The sequence below is a fragment of the Rhodnius prolixus genome, unplaced genomic scaffold, assembly GCF_049639745.1.
Source record: "Rhodnius prolixus isolate KJV_2025 unplaced genomic scaffold, Rpr scaffold_1, whole genome shotgun sequence".
NCBI lineage: Eukaryota > Metazoa > Arthropoda > Insecta > Hemiptera > Reduviidae > Rhodnius > Rhodnius prolixus.
Window position 1 is genome coordinate 54,436,717 of NW_027411581.1, and position 12,588 is coordinate 54,449,304.

The window sequence follows — 12,588 nt, forward strand, 5'->3', positions numbered from 1 at the left end:
GTAGCCTCTGCAAAATCTGCATTCACATGGACGTCAAAATTAAATTTATTTTATTTATTTTAATGTATTCTAAACTGAATTTGCAAATTTGGCTAAAAAATCCCTATTTCTCTCTTTTTAAGACTTTATTCATACAATTGCAGTACATTTCTGCAACAAGGGAAACTTATACAAGAAAAAATGTTACGTACTTAGTAATGTGTGGAAAGAATTCAACAATTTTGAAACTCTCGAAGATGATCACGACAGTCTACCTGTTGTACAGTACTGGCACTTCATTAAGATTACGTGACCAGCGGCCGTTAACCATCTCGGAGGATTTCCTAGCAATACAACAAAATGGGATACTAGAGGATTAGGATTGAAGTGTGGAATTTAACTTAACGGGTTCTTGTAGCTTCCGAAACCTATTGAACAAGGAGATCTCCGTGCAAGGTAGAGTTTGATACAAAGTAAGGAGCAATTAGCAATTCGACGGAGTGTTTTTGACTGGAAGGATGTAGATATTGGAAGCTTTGGCTGAGCCCCAAAGTTCCATTCGGTAAATCCAGGCAGGTTTTAGTATCATTGTGTTGGTAAGTCGTTTATTCTGTAGTGAGAGTTTAGATCGTTTGTCAAGAAGTCCAGAGAGAAGTTTGAATCGTCTGTTTAACTCTTTCCGTTTGAGTCTAGTTTGTGGACTCCAGGTTAGGTGTTTGTCCAAGATGAGATTTAGATACTTTACACTATCTGTGCCTACACAGGAGTGTGGTTTAGGCAATCAGGAAGAAGGATAGTTTGTCTTAGCGAGAATGTAATTAATTACATTTGTTTTCTTTTATTTTAAATCCGCTCTCCTTTAAGGCTACATGGGATTGAAGGGAGCGATAGGTAAGGACCAAATCTTGGTAAGCGGAAAGAATTGCGGAATCCTCAGCGTAAGTGAAACTGTGAGGATATGTCAGCGTTATATGTGGTGCTTAGTGCAGGCCTAAGAGCGGTTTTTCATACTCCATGCACTTATACCAAACCTTATTTCTCTTATTACAACTAGAGTTCAAAACATAATGTATACAAAGTTTTTTATTTTTATATTTTTCACGGTGGAACCCACATACTTGACTTAAAAGACAAGCAATGACAAAACGTGAAAAACATTTTTACAGACTTCTTGGACGACGCTCCAAATTGGGCATAGAGCTCAAACGCTTAATGTACAACACTATCCACAAAACCTATGTGGACTTACGGGCTAGATCTGTTGGGGTTTCAGCCAAAACTGACATTTCAGTCAAACTACTCCGACAGATAGCTGACGCTCCTTTCAACGTGAATAACCTCACTCTTCACAACGACCTCATCATCTTCATTCGTACACCAACTCGCCAAGACGAAATACCAAAAGTTTCGTACTGCTCTCTCTACTTACTCTAATCCTCTCGCCTCAGGGGTATCCCTAATACTCCTTGCGGACTGAATCGCCGATGGCCCCGCGACTTTCTTGCAATCTGAAGATCATAATCATTGTCATTCATATCCTATAGAGAGTGGTACAAATGGGTGGTTTCTCTCCTCCTGCCTTTCACGCATCCATTTAATGGTATATGCTCCTTTTAACTTATTGCATATTGAATATACAGATTGTAAATAACTAAATAACTTAAAAAACAAAATTTTTTTCCACTGAGGATGTTAATGGCTTTAGCAATGTGTTTTTTTTTAAGTCCGAGCTGCAGAGGTTGTGGAGTATAATTGAATTCGACCACTGATTAGTACGTATAAAAGTGCATGTTACTTATTTTTTGCACTAGCTTTGTAGATTTTTTTTACAACAGAATAAAATGTATGCTTATTTAAACTTAAAATGAACAAAATTTATATGAACAGACGTCAAGTAGCTTGAAAATGTTTGACTTTTGCTACTTTCACTAAAACATAGTCGCTTTGAGTAGGACAATTAGTTTTTATACTAATTGCCCTATCATTGAAACAGTCACAATGTGGACGGAGTGAGCATTATGAATGAAAGAAAGGTAATCAATCATAAAATTAATAATAAAGGACGCCATTATAATCACGTCACTTCAAAACTTAGTTTTCAATTCCACTTTATGTTACTTATTAAAGTGTCAAATGTAAATAAAGTTTGAACAAAAAAAAAAAATAAGATTGACGCTTGAGGTAATAATAACAGGTGTAATAACGCTTCAATTTAGTGAGTACAGGTGTGCAAGTGAACTTTCTATTATAGTTGGTAGTTTGGCTTGACGTCACTATCAACAGCTAACAATATTCGACATTGATGTGTGAAACTACCCTCGCCCATGGCTCTGCAACTAACAGCAACTATCCCTTCCCTAGTTCTGCAGTCAACTTTCAGCGTTAGTGCCATCGCTCCAAACAAAACCATCCGAGAAAACTACTCTGACAGTTCTAGCGAGGTTGTTCTTGTTGTTTCACTGTTTGTGCATGTATACATATATATGTATTTCGTTAATAATGTGACGTATTATACAAAAAAAAATGTGTCACACGACTTTTTCCATACATTTGGCTATTAATTTCATGGCGTGCCAACATCAGCAATTATGGATTAAATGGTTTTGCAATTTAGAATTTGAAGAGTATTAATAAGTTATAATCTTGAGAACTGAGTTATTAGAGAAAGTCACGTCATTGCTCATAATAGATGTTTCAGTTTGGAAAACACATTCTCGAACTGCCATTTCTGTAATCCTTAGCACGGCAGATAGGCTTGGCTAGGCTTTTGGATAGAGGCGTTCTTGGAGATAATCATGACTGAGGCTGATGAGAGGCTGAGTTGAATCCCTTCAGGGCAGATTGAGGAAGATCCTCAATTCCACCAATTGCCATCTCTCAGCCAATTCCCCGAAACATCATTGTTCCATTGAGGCTTTTTCTGCTCATTCTCTTACTTAGTTAGCTACGTTATCTGCAAAGGTTGTAAATCCATGGGTGCACAATCTTTGCTTCACTTCTAGTGCGTATAATCGTCTTGATCCGTAAGAGATTCATCGTCAAGTTCACCATCAATAGTTGATTGAGAGTTCAGCAAATATTACAGCTTTTGTCAAGTTTCGGTTTGACAATTTCTTGAAGTGGCAAAAGTGTTGCCCATTTTACCCCACCAGAATTGGATCATGTCTATCCAACTACCTCCAACACTACTCCAATTTTAAGTTGCTCTAAAAGCCGAGCCATCGTAAAAAAAGAAAAGAAAAAGAATAATGTCATTCACTAGCCAGTTACTTGGGAATTCAAAGTGGTTGCTTAATGTATTTAAATTTACTTAACTTCAAAAAATTCGGCAGAACCCAAAAACTGTTACATTTTATCCAAATTCAGTATTAGTAGACAATTTTCAATTAAAAAATTATAACTAGAGTAGTAATTCTGATGAAGAGATCTCGAAACCAGCTGCCTATCCCTTAGATTTTCGTTTTCTAAGAGCTTCTATACGTTCAGATAGTATCCCTTTCCTGTTTTAAATTTTTGAAATTATAATTCCACTTCGTTGGTGTAACAGAAAATCTACAAAAAAATATTCGTTAAAAAAAAATCATGGAGTTTCAACTAATAATTTCAAGGAAATTGTGTGTTTTCACTAGAAAACACAACTGAAAAAAGAGAAAATAATAATAAGAAAAAACAAAAAATATTGTAACTCCAGAATAACAGAAACAATAATGGCAAGAGAAAAAAAAATCTAATGAGATAACAAAAAAAAATTTAACTGCAAGAGAAAAATAAAACAAATGAAAAATTCAAAAGAAAAATGAGAAATAAATAATATATATCTAGAAAAACATTAACAAAGTAAATAACAAGATGGAAAATTGAAAATATAGACAGAAAAACTTTCTTTAAAGAAGAAGAAAAGTCAAATGGAAGAAAGGCTTGGAAAAGTTTGCTGTAAAAACTCTTTTAAATCTTTGTTCACAACCACAATTTCCCTTACAATTTTACAGTAATTTCTTACTTTTTTTACGAAGAATAGTTGTGTCAACTATTCAGTAATACAGTTAACCAAATTGTTAATAATCAGCACATCTGCGTTACACGTTCTATTTATCATAACTCAGTTCACAATGTCCGGTACAAACCCGAATAAAGCGACCCCAAAAAAATCATTGCGCCATCACATAAAGATGTCGTCAATGAGTCAGAGATGTGCGAACATAGAATGAAATTTCAATCTTCATCGACATATTAATGACCAAAAATATTTAGCTAAAATGATTTCCTAAAAGTTTTAAATTCCACAATCTGCAGACCCTAATTCGCGTTCTGACAGCGTTTTCTCTTATCCAAGAGCGTATGATAAGCGTGAATGCTTCGTACAAGATTTTTACTAACAATTATGTTGTGTGGCATTGGTAAATGTACACTAGAAGGAGATTCGAGCGACATACCACAATCGAACTGTTTGGGCCATACAAGTAGAAGGGACTTCCTGGAAGATAAAGCATTGCAAGCTGAAGGGTCTGTAGTTTTTTTTGGGGGGGGAGAGAGGGGAAAGGATGGATATAAGAGAGAGACATATCGACCTGAGGATACCACACACGGACGCACGCGCGCTCATAGTGGCTGTGTATCGACTGGCAGAACGTTCTAGGTGAGCTGAGACATTTGGGAAATAGGAGAGTACAATATTGGACATACAGGATGTAGAGGTAGCAGCGCCTCCTGATGGCAAAACTGTATCAGAAGGAAATACACACGCACACAGTGTCCGAATATAAGAAGACGGAGAAAACTTCTCACAGTTTTCCTTATTCTTAGATTTTTCCCACACTATTTCCACGTTATACTAGGCAAAGAAGAATTCAGGTATTTTTCCAGTTAGGCTTTTTACGTCTAACTACCCAAATTAGGTGTCTGAGATGGAGGCCGAATAGCGAGTGAGCATCCCCGATGGCATCCTAAGCAATCTAAACAAATTAAATCCTCTACTTTATTCTGCCTAGAAAAGGAAATGCGAAGCGCTCCTGCTCTCTTTTTTATCAAAGCCTCTCGAGAGTTATTTTTTTGTAATTCCAGTTAAAATTTAGAAAAACTCGAAACTGCTATGCAATGAAAAATGATAGCCAAATGAGTGTCCCTGAGCGAACCCATTTCGGCGATGAAAGCAATAAAGCGAATAAAACCCAGGTCAGTTAAGGACACATGTAAGCACAGGTCAGACAGCAATGTGATACAAAAAAAATAAATAAAAGAAGCCATTATAATAAAGGAATAAAGAGCCTAGAGGTTAACAACACAGCTTTGGTGTTGGTAGCATTAACACAATACCGCCATTCTTGGCAAATAGAAAGAAATCCTTCAATTGTTACCTTACCCTATTCCTTCTATTATTCCTTTCTTATACAATTCTATCAACAGTGAAGAAATTGTTTAGATTGAGCTATATTTTCACATAGGAAGAGAACGAAACAGGATTGGGTGTTTTTCTTGTACAGGGAAACTTCAACTTTTCCCAAGTCATCAGCGAGGGCAAAGAGGTATTTTTTGGCCCCCATTCTTCTATATGCAACTGGAGCATTTATTAAGTTAAGGATTCAAGATTGGCGAGGAATCGGTCAAATAAAAAAACAAACTCGACTTTTTGCTAACGTTTCGACAAATATATTATATTAAATATAATATATAATAGAATTGTTGTAATTAGTCTATTGTATCTGTCCCATTGTAATTACCAAAAATTCCCGTGTAAGTCCCGCTATATCTGTACATATATACCTGCTTCTCCATTTCTGGCTCTTAGTTTCTGTAACTCAACCAACCCGCATAGCCACGTAATTTTCAATAATTATACAGAATTTATTGTATTTTACTGTTTATTTTTGTTTTACTGTTTTTCTATGTTACTGACTTTGTAAATTGTTTTGTATTTGAAATATCCAGGCCCTTAAGAAGACAATATATTTGTCGAAACGTTGGCAAAAAGACGAGTTTGTTTTTTATTTGACCGATTCCTCGCCAATCTTGAATCCTTAGTTTAACAATTTACGGTCACGAAACCTATATATTCGCATTTATTAAGCTCAAACTTTATACTTCATTTCAAGTGAACAATTAAAAAACGCTCTATCAGAAGTACCATTTTACCATATCATTTTTCACTTATTTTCTCGAGTACGACTTCAAATTTATTTTAACATGGTATTCTGCTAGCAGTACATTATTCTACAACTGCAATTTCTAGGGCTACTTTAAGCCCTAGAAAATAGATTAATCGTATTCTGAGGGCTCTCATATTTTGCAGAATATAATGGCAAACTCTGCTCTCCAGAATTGCGGTGGTTTGTGTTAACTTTCAGTCCAAACCCCCTATGAAATAAATTGCATTCTATGGATTAGATGTAATTTTTTGACCCGAATATTTCCCCCACTGTTAAATCTATTTTATTTGATTAACCAAGCGTACTAAGTTTTCATCCAGTGAAGAGAACTAAATCACTTACGGTTATTTGAAGATTATTTCCGAGGGCAACAATAGGGAAACTAGATGTGCAGCCTCCTTCCATCATCTCTTCTCCAGATACTTTGTACTGACCTAAATATAGTGTACAGCTTTAAAGAGAAGAAGGAAAAGTGCGCCAATAAGGAGGAAGAAGGATTCGAGGGAAATTGCTTTTACACACTAATGGAAAATTCTAATGTGGCTGTGGGATGAGTGCTAGACAAGTTCCAAACGGTTATAGCCTTGATTTTATACATAGATTTTTTTGTATTTTACTTTATCGTACTTTTACTTTATTAGCATTATTAAATTTAATATTACTGTTATTTGAATCAGGGAACATTATTTTTCTATTTAAACATATTTTTATTATATTTTACGATAAATTCGATTTATGCCAGTAATTCAATCAGAAAAACACTTACTGGCGGTTGGAGGGGATGAAAGAGGAGTCTGTCCAGGATTTACCAATCACCTTTATGTATTCTCCTTGCATAAATACGCTTTACTTTCTGATTTTATAAAAAAATCTACACTCTCTTCTATTCTTTAGAAACGTTTCGAAGTTAATCAGTCAGTCAGTTCAATTTATTCTGCAAACGAATAAAATTTTCGATATCGATATTTCACAAGAAATATTTGTTTTGAGACCACTCGTTCCGAAAAAGAGGTTTTATACTGACGGTGTGTGTAAAATGGCAGGAACTTAAAATTAAAATTTATAACGATTTTCTTTAAACTAGTTTAAAGTAGAAAAGCTAAAGACAGGTGAAGGCTAGGCCAAAGGCAGGTGGAGGCTAGGCTAAAGGCAGGTGGTGGCTAGGCTAAAGGCAGGTGGTGGCTAGGCTAAAGGCAGGTGGAGGCTAGGCTAAAGGCAGGTGGTGGCTAGGCTAAAGGCAGGTGGAGGCTAGGCTAAAGACAGGTGGAGGCTAGGCTAAAGGCAGGTGGTGGCTAGGCTAATAGCAGCTATGGTTAGCTTCAAACCACGAATCAAAATTCCAAAATCTGCACGATCGCCAATTTCTCCTTACGGGAAGTAAAGGAAACTAAAATAATTGTTTAAACACTAACAAATAATGGTTAGTTAAATAGTTGATCTGTTCTGAGTCACGTTCTTTTTAAAAATATAGTTTTTTTAATGCTAGAAATTATTATTACAAATTCAGTCTTGAAGAATACATTTTTCGAAACTTAAAAATAAAAATTAAAAAAGAATAAAAGATGGTCATCAATGATCTCGGCAGTCGATGCGCCCCCATTAGTGAATTAAAAGAGAAAGAATGTTTGGTATTAGTAAGAAGGGTAAGATAATCTCGGTCCTTCTATTTAATAATTTGAGATATTCTTTCTACATGCTTAGAAACACACAATACTTCAGCATGCTCAGAAATAAATAACACTATGACAAAATTTACATTTTCTTTATAAAAAGAAAGAAAAAAAAATGGCTGTTCTGAATTGTTTATTACGGTGCTCAGTGCTCAGAATTTACTGGTGGACGAGGAGGAGACCGACAAGCGAGAAGAATGTCTCTGGGGTTCTGCAGTCATGTCCTCCACCTTCAGGGGACATCCCTGGAGTGTCTTGCCCTTACTTGACAATCTACAACAGTATTCTACCAACATACGAATAATAAAAGAGTAAATAAAACTGGTACATACAGTAAAAAAAAAATCTTGATATTAAAATACTGGTATTTACTGAGAGATTCATTTTTTTGTTATTTATTTTATAATTTATAAGAGAGACACAAACCTTAGGAATTTGGTTATGAAATCATTTTGGGGCAAAGTAACTTTCCCTTAATTGAGGCAAGAGGAAGTGAAGTGTCCGGGATAAACTCCCGAAATGGAGCTTCCATCGGGAGCTTAAGGATTTATCCGAACATTTAATACATAAAGTTCTGTCAATTTTATTTTAAAAAAACTTTACCCGAAAACTTCAACCAAGCGGTGACTTTATGGGCAAGCTGGCGTAAAGTGCCGTTTCAGTACGTTGTACAAGCTTATAATAGTGCTTATCTAAAGCATCCTTCCAGCTCAAATTTTGTTGCCAAAATTTGAGCTGGAAGGATGCCAACTGACTGGAAATGGTATACTTTCTTCGAGGTTTCTTTGATTCTCTAGACTTTAGACCTTTAGTGCTTCTTAAACTTTTTGCGACCACGGCCCCTTTTTAGAGTAAACATTTCTTGCCGATCTCTTTATATCTTAACTCCTAATGATTAGGCTATAAGTCGATTTACGGTCATATTGGATATAAGCTTATATATGAAAACATCAGGCCGTAACACCGCTAAAATTATCATCGATTTTTTTTTTAAACAGGAAAAAATTGAAGTTTAGAAAAATAAGAAAACCGTTATTGATTTTTGGCTTACACATTTAGAAAAATATTAATAATTATAAAATCAATTAAAACAACAAAACAATATCAACACTTTCTTTTTTTTATCCTTTAATTAAAATTTACACCTGTACCTACAGGGCCCAATAAGTAAATGAGATAAGTGTATATAAATAACGTGGCAGACGTGAATGACCGTCATCCACTGATGGCCGCCTCAGCCGTCTTCGAGGATTGGAGGGTAGTGTAGTTGAAGACAAGTTTGCAGCTAAAGGATTGGGATGAAATGAGAGTTTATGATGAAAATTTTTATATCGGATTTTGGCAAGTTCGGAGATGAGTGGAATTTGGAGATCTGAATGTATTGTGTGGTTGCTAACATAAAATGGATTGTCTAATATGCGGCGGAGTATTTTGGATTAGAGTGTTTGCGGTCTATGATGTTGGATTTTTTAGCTATTCCGTAAAGTTCGAGTCCTTAAGTCCATATTGGTGGTGAGAAGAGCTGTGTAGAGTCGTCGTTTGTTCTGCAGTGAGAGTTTTGAGCGTTTGTCGAGTAGTCTGGCTAGAAGTTTGTATCGTTTGTTTAGTTCGGTACGTTTAAGTCTCGTATGGGGGGGGGGGTTCCAGGTAAGTCTCTTGTCTCAAGACATTCCAAGGTACACTTTTTTTAAAAATAAAAAACGTAAGTATAAATATTATTTTAAATTATCACGAATAAACTTTTATTGTGCAATAAAACTAGAAAACCATAAAAAATGTTTCGTATTGAAATAGTTTAGTTATTGTTAATAACAAGGATGTGCTTGTTAACCTTCACACAATAAATTAAATATTATTAAAGGTCTCATAGCATTTTTAATATTGAAACAGTACTTTGTTTTTATTGACGTTAAAGTTGAAAATGATGATTCACATAAGTACGCGGTGGCAATTGGCCAAAGAACTTCCAATGCTTCGTCAGACATTGTTGGATACTCTTTTTTAACTCCAAACCAAAAAAGCAGCTAAACTTTTCTTGGGAAATTCAAGTTTAAGACTAGCACAAAATGTTTAATGGAGTTCGCTCTAATATGTTATAAACTAATTAACGGAAATGTTGAGTTTTTTGCCCTTAATTCTCTGAGAAATTAATTTACCCTTTGTTCTGCTAATGCTTATTGTTAAAAGCTTTTTAATGGATTGTTTCGTGATATCGTTTTGCAGAGAATGTTCTGCACATTACGTATATACGCAGAACATAAAACGTTTGTTCGTTGCTTTTTCAATTCTTTAGCATGCCAAAGCTTAATCACAAGGCAGATAAAAGAATTTTTGAACCTGTACAAATAATTCCATTTGTTTATTTTTATATAGTCAGCGTGGAAAGATACTGAAACAACGCAGCAAAAAGCACATTTAGTTTCAAACGATTTATTGGTCTTACATAATCCATATAGTTTCAAATTAAAATACGAGTACTCAATTTAAATGATTGTAAATTTATTTTTTATTAAAAAACTAATATACAATTTTTGTAGAAAGACACCTACTTACCATTCCCGCGAGCCATAGGTTCGCCACTCTAAACAGTCACTCATGGTAATACAAACTTGGATATTATAACTAATTGGGTGTTAGGCTAATGTCTTTGGTTTAAAACTTCCGTGAGAGGTTACTGATTTCAGAAAAGATTGAGCACTTTGATGTATTTGATCTATTACGCTTTCATTTAATCATTCTGAGCCTGTCTAATTTAAAGACCAGCTTGTTTTGAGCAAATTCTATTTTAAGAAAATTGAGTTAGCGAGTTACAGTAATTGAAAGACGTGTGAGTTGCTGACACCGTCATTTTTCCTTTTAAATTATTACTTCAACTCAGTAGCTTGTTTTTTTATTCTGCTCTAATTGAGTTTATGTTTAGGGAGGAGTTTCCGACATTGATACCTGTACCTCTATGAGATTAAGTCTTAATTAAATTACCAATAAAACCCTGAAGCTGTACTGAAAATATAACCTTTCTGTTTTATTTCTATAGGAAAAAAAAAAATGATCTCATTGTATACCAAAGCTGACTTGATCTAATTAACTAAAAGCCCAATTAATGTTACCCAAAGTTATTTGATCCAGATCAAAACAATGAATTTTTATTTATTGTTCACTGATTAACAAACAATCGATCAGAATCTAATGTTAAGAATCGATAGATTCTTAGATGTGCTTACGTTACATTTCCACATCTAAACATTTATTTACGCAATTATGTGAAAATTTGCGCAATAAAATTATTGTACAATTGATTTATCAATCCACACTTAACTTGGAAATAAATTGGATTTTTTTTCAAGAGCCATTCAAAAACAAGACTATGGCTGAAGATAGTGACTTCCCCAGGGAAGAATTGGCAGAGGAATAGGAAATTAATTGTATTTATGTGTTGAATTAGAAATTGTGCCCGCTCCTGAAGTAAGAAGATCCGTTGTGCTCCAATCTCTTACTTCCGGCCGTCCACGGGAGTTGGGCAGAATCTGGGATGATAAAAAAAACAAAAACAAAAAAACCCTTTTCCTTTACTAGATCCAACTTGTTGAGGAGGACACTTTCATCTGAAATAGTACTCAGACAGTGCCTTAACAATAAAATTAAACAGGCACATAAAATCCTGATGAATTCATCATTAAAAGTAGTTTATTCAGTGAAATTTTGAGAAGAAAATTCCACCTTGAGGACATCCCATTTCCCTTTATAAGGCCATAGCATGATTGCCTAGTGAAATCTGTATAATTTATATTTGTTTTAGAAATAGGTATCTAGCTAACAATTATAGGTAAATACCTTTTATTCCGAAGTAACTTTTACTGCATCAAACGATGCTCATCATAGGTTTTTTATCAAAGCTTTATCAATGAAACACTGTAGATTGCAATTTTCTTTTCCTAAAGGGTACATTTTATCCTGCCGACCAGAACAATGTACGAGGTGTGTTCAAAAAGTAACGGGAATTTTCGTTTTTTGAAAAAAATATTTATTTATTCATCTACATTAATATTGTCGCCTTCAAAGTAGTCCCCTTCGCATACAATACACTTGTGCCAGCGCTTTTTCCAATCCTCGAAACACTTCTGAAACTCGATCTTTGTGATAGCTTTCAGCGATTCGCTTTTAGTGTCATCTATGCTTGTAAAACGACGGCCTTTTAATGTTCTCTTTATGTTTGGAAATAGAAAAAAGTCACATGGAGCCATGTCTGGCGAATATGGAGGCTGGGGCATCGTTAAAGTTTTGTTTTTGGCCAAAAATTCACGAACAAGCAATGAAGTGTGAGCAGGTGCATTATCGTGGTGCAAAATCCATGAATTGTTTTGCCACAAATCCGGGCGTTTTTTTCGGATTGCTTCACGCAAACGGCGTTGAACTTGTAGCTAGTACTCCTTATTGATTGTTTGACCTTGTGGCAAGAATTCATGATGTACTATGCCATTAAAATCGAAGAACACAGTGAGCATAACCTTCACATTCGACCGCACTTGTCGAGCCTTTTTCGGTCTTGGCGATCCAGAATGCCTCCACTGGGAAGATTGAGCCTTAGTTTCGACATCATATCCGTAAACCCATGTTTCGTCACCTGTTATAACACGTTTCAGTAGATCCGCATCGTTGTCGACTTCATTGAGTGACTCTTGAGCAACTTCCATTCTCCGCTGTTTTTGTTCGAAATTCAACAATTTTGCTGCCACACGTTTCATACCCAAAACATCCGAAAAAATTTCATGGCATGAGCCAATTGATATGGCAACATC

The 12,588-nt window shown here is 35.2% G+C and overlaps 1 protein-coding gene across 4 annotated transcripts in view; it reads right to left on the reverse strand.

Moving 5' to 3' along the window:
* The window catches only part of LOC141462280 (uncharacterized), a 236,355-nt gene that overhangs the window by 39,276 nt on the left and 184,491 nt on the right, over positions 1-12,588 (reverse strand). The gene's annotated exons all lie outside the window — the stretch shown is intronic.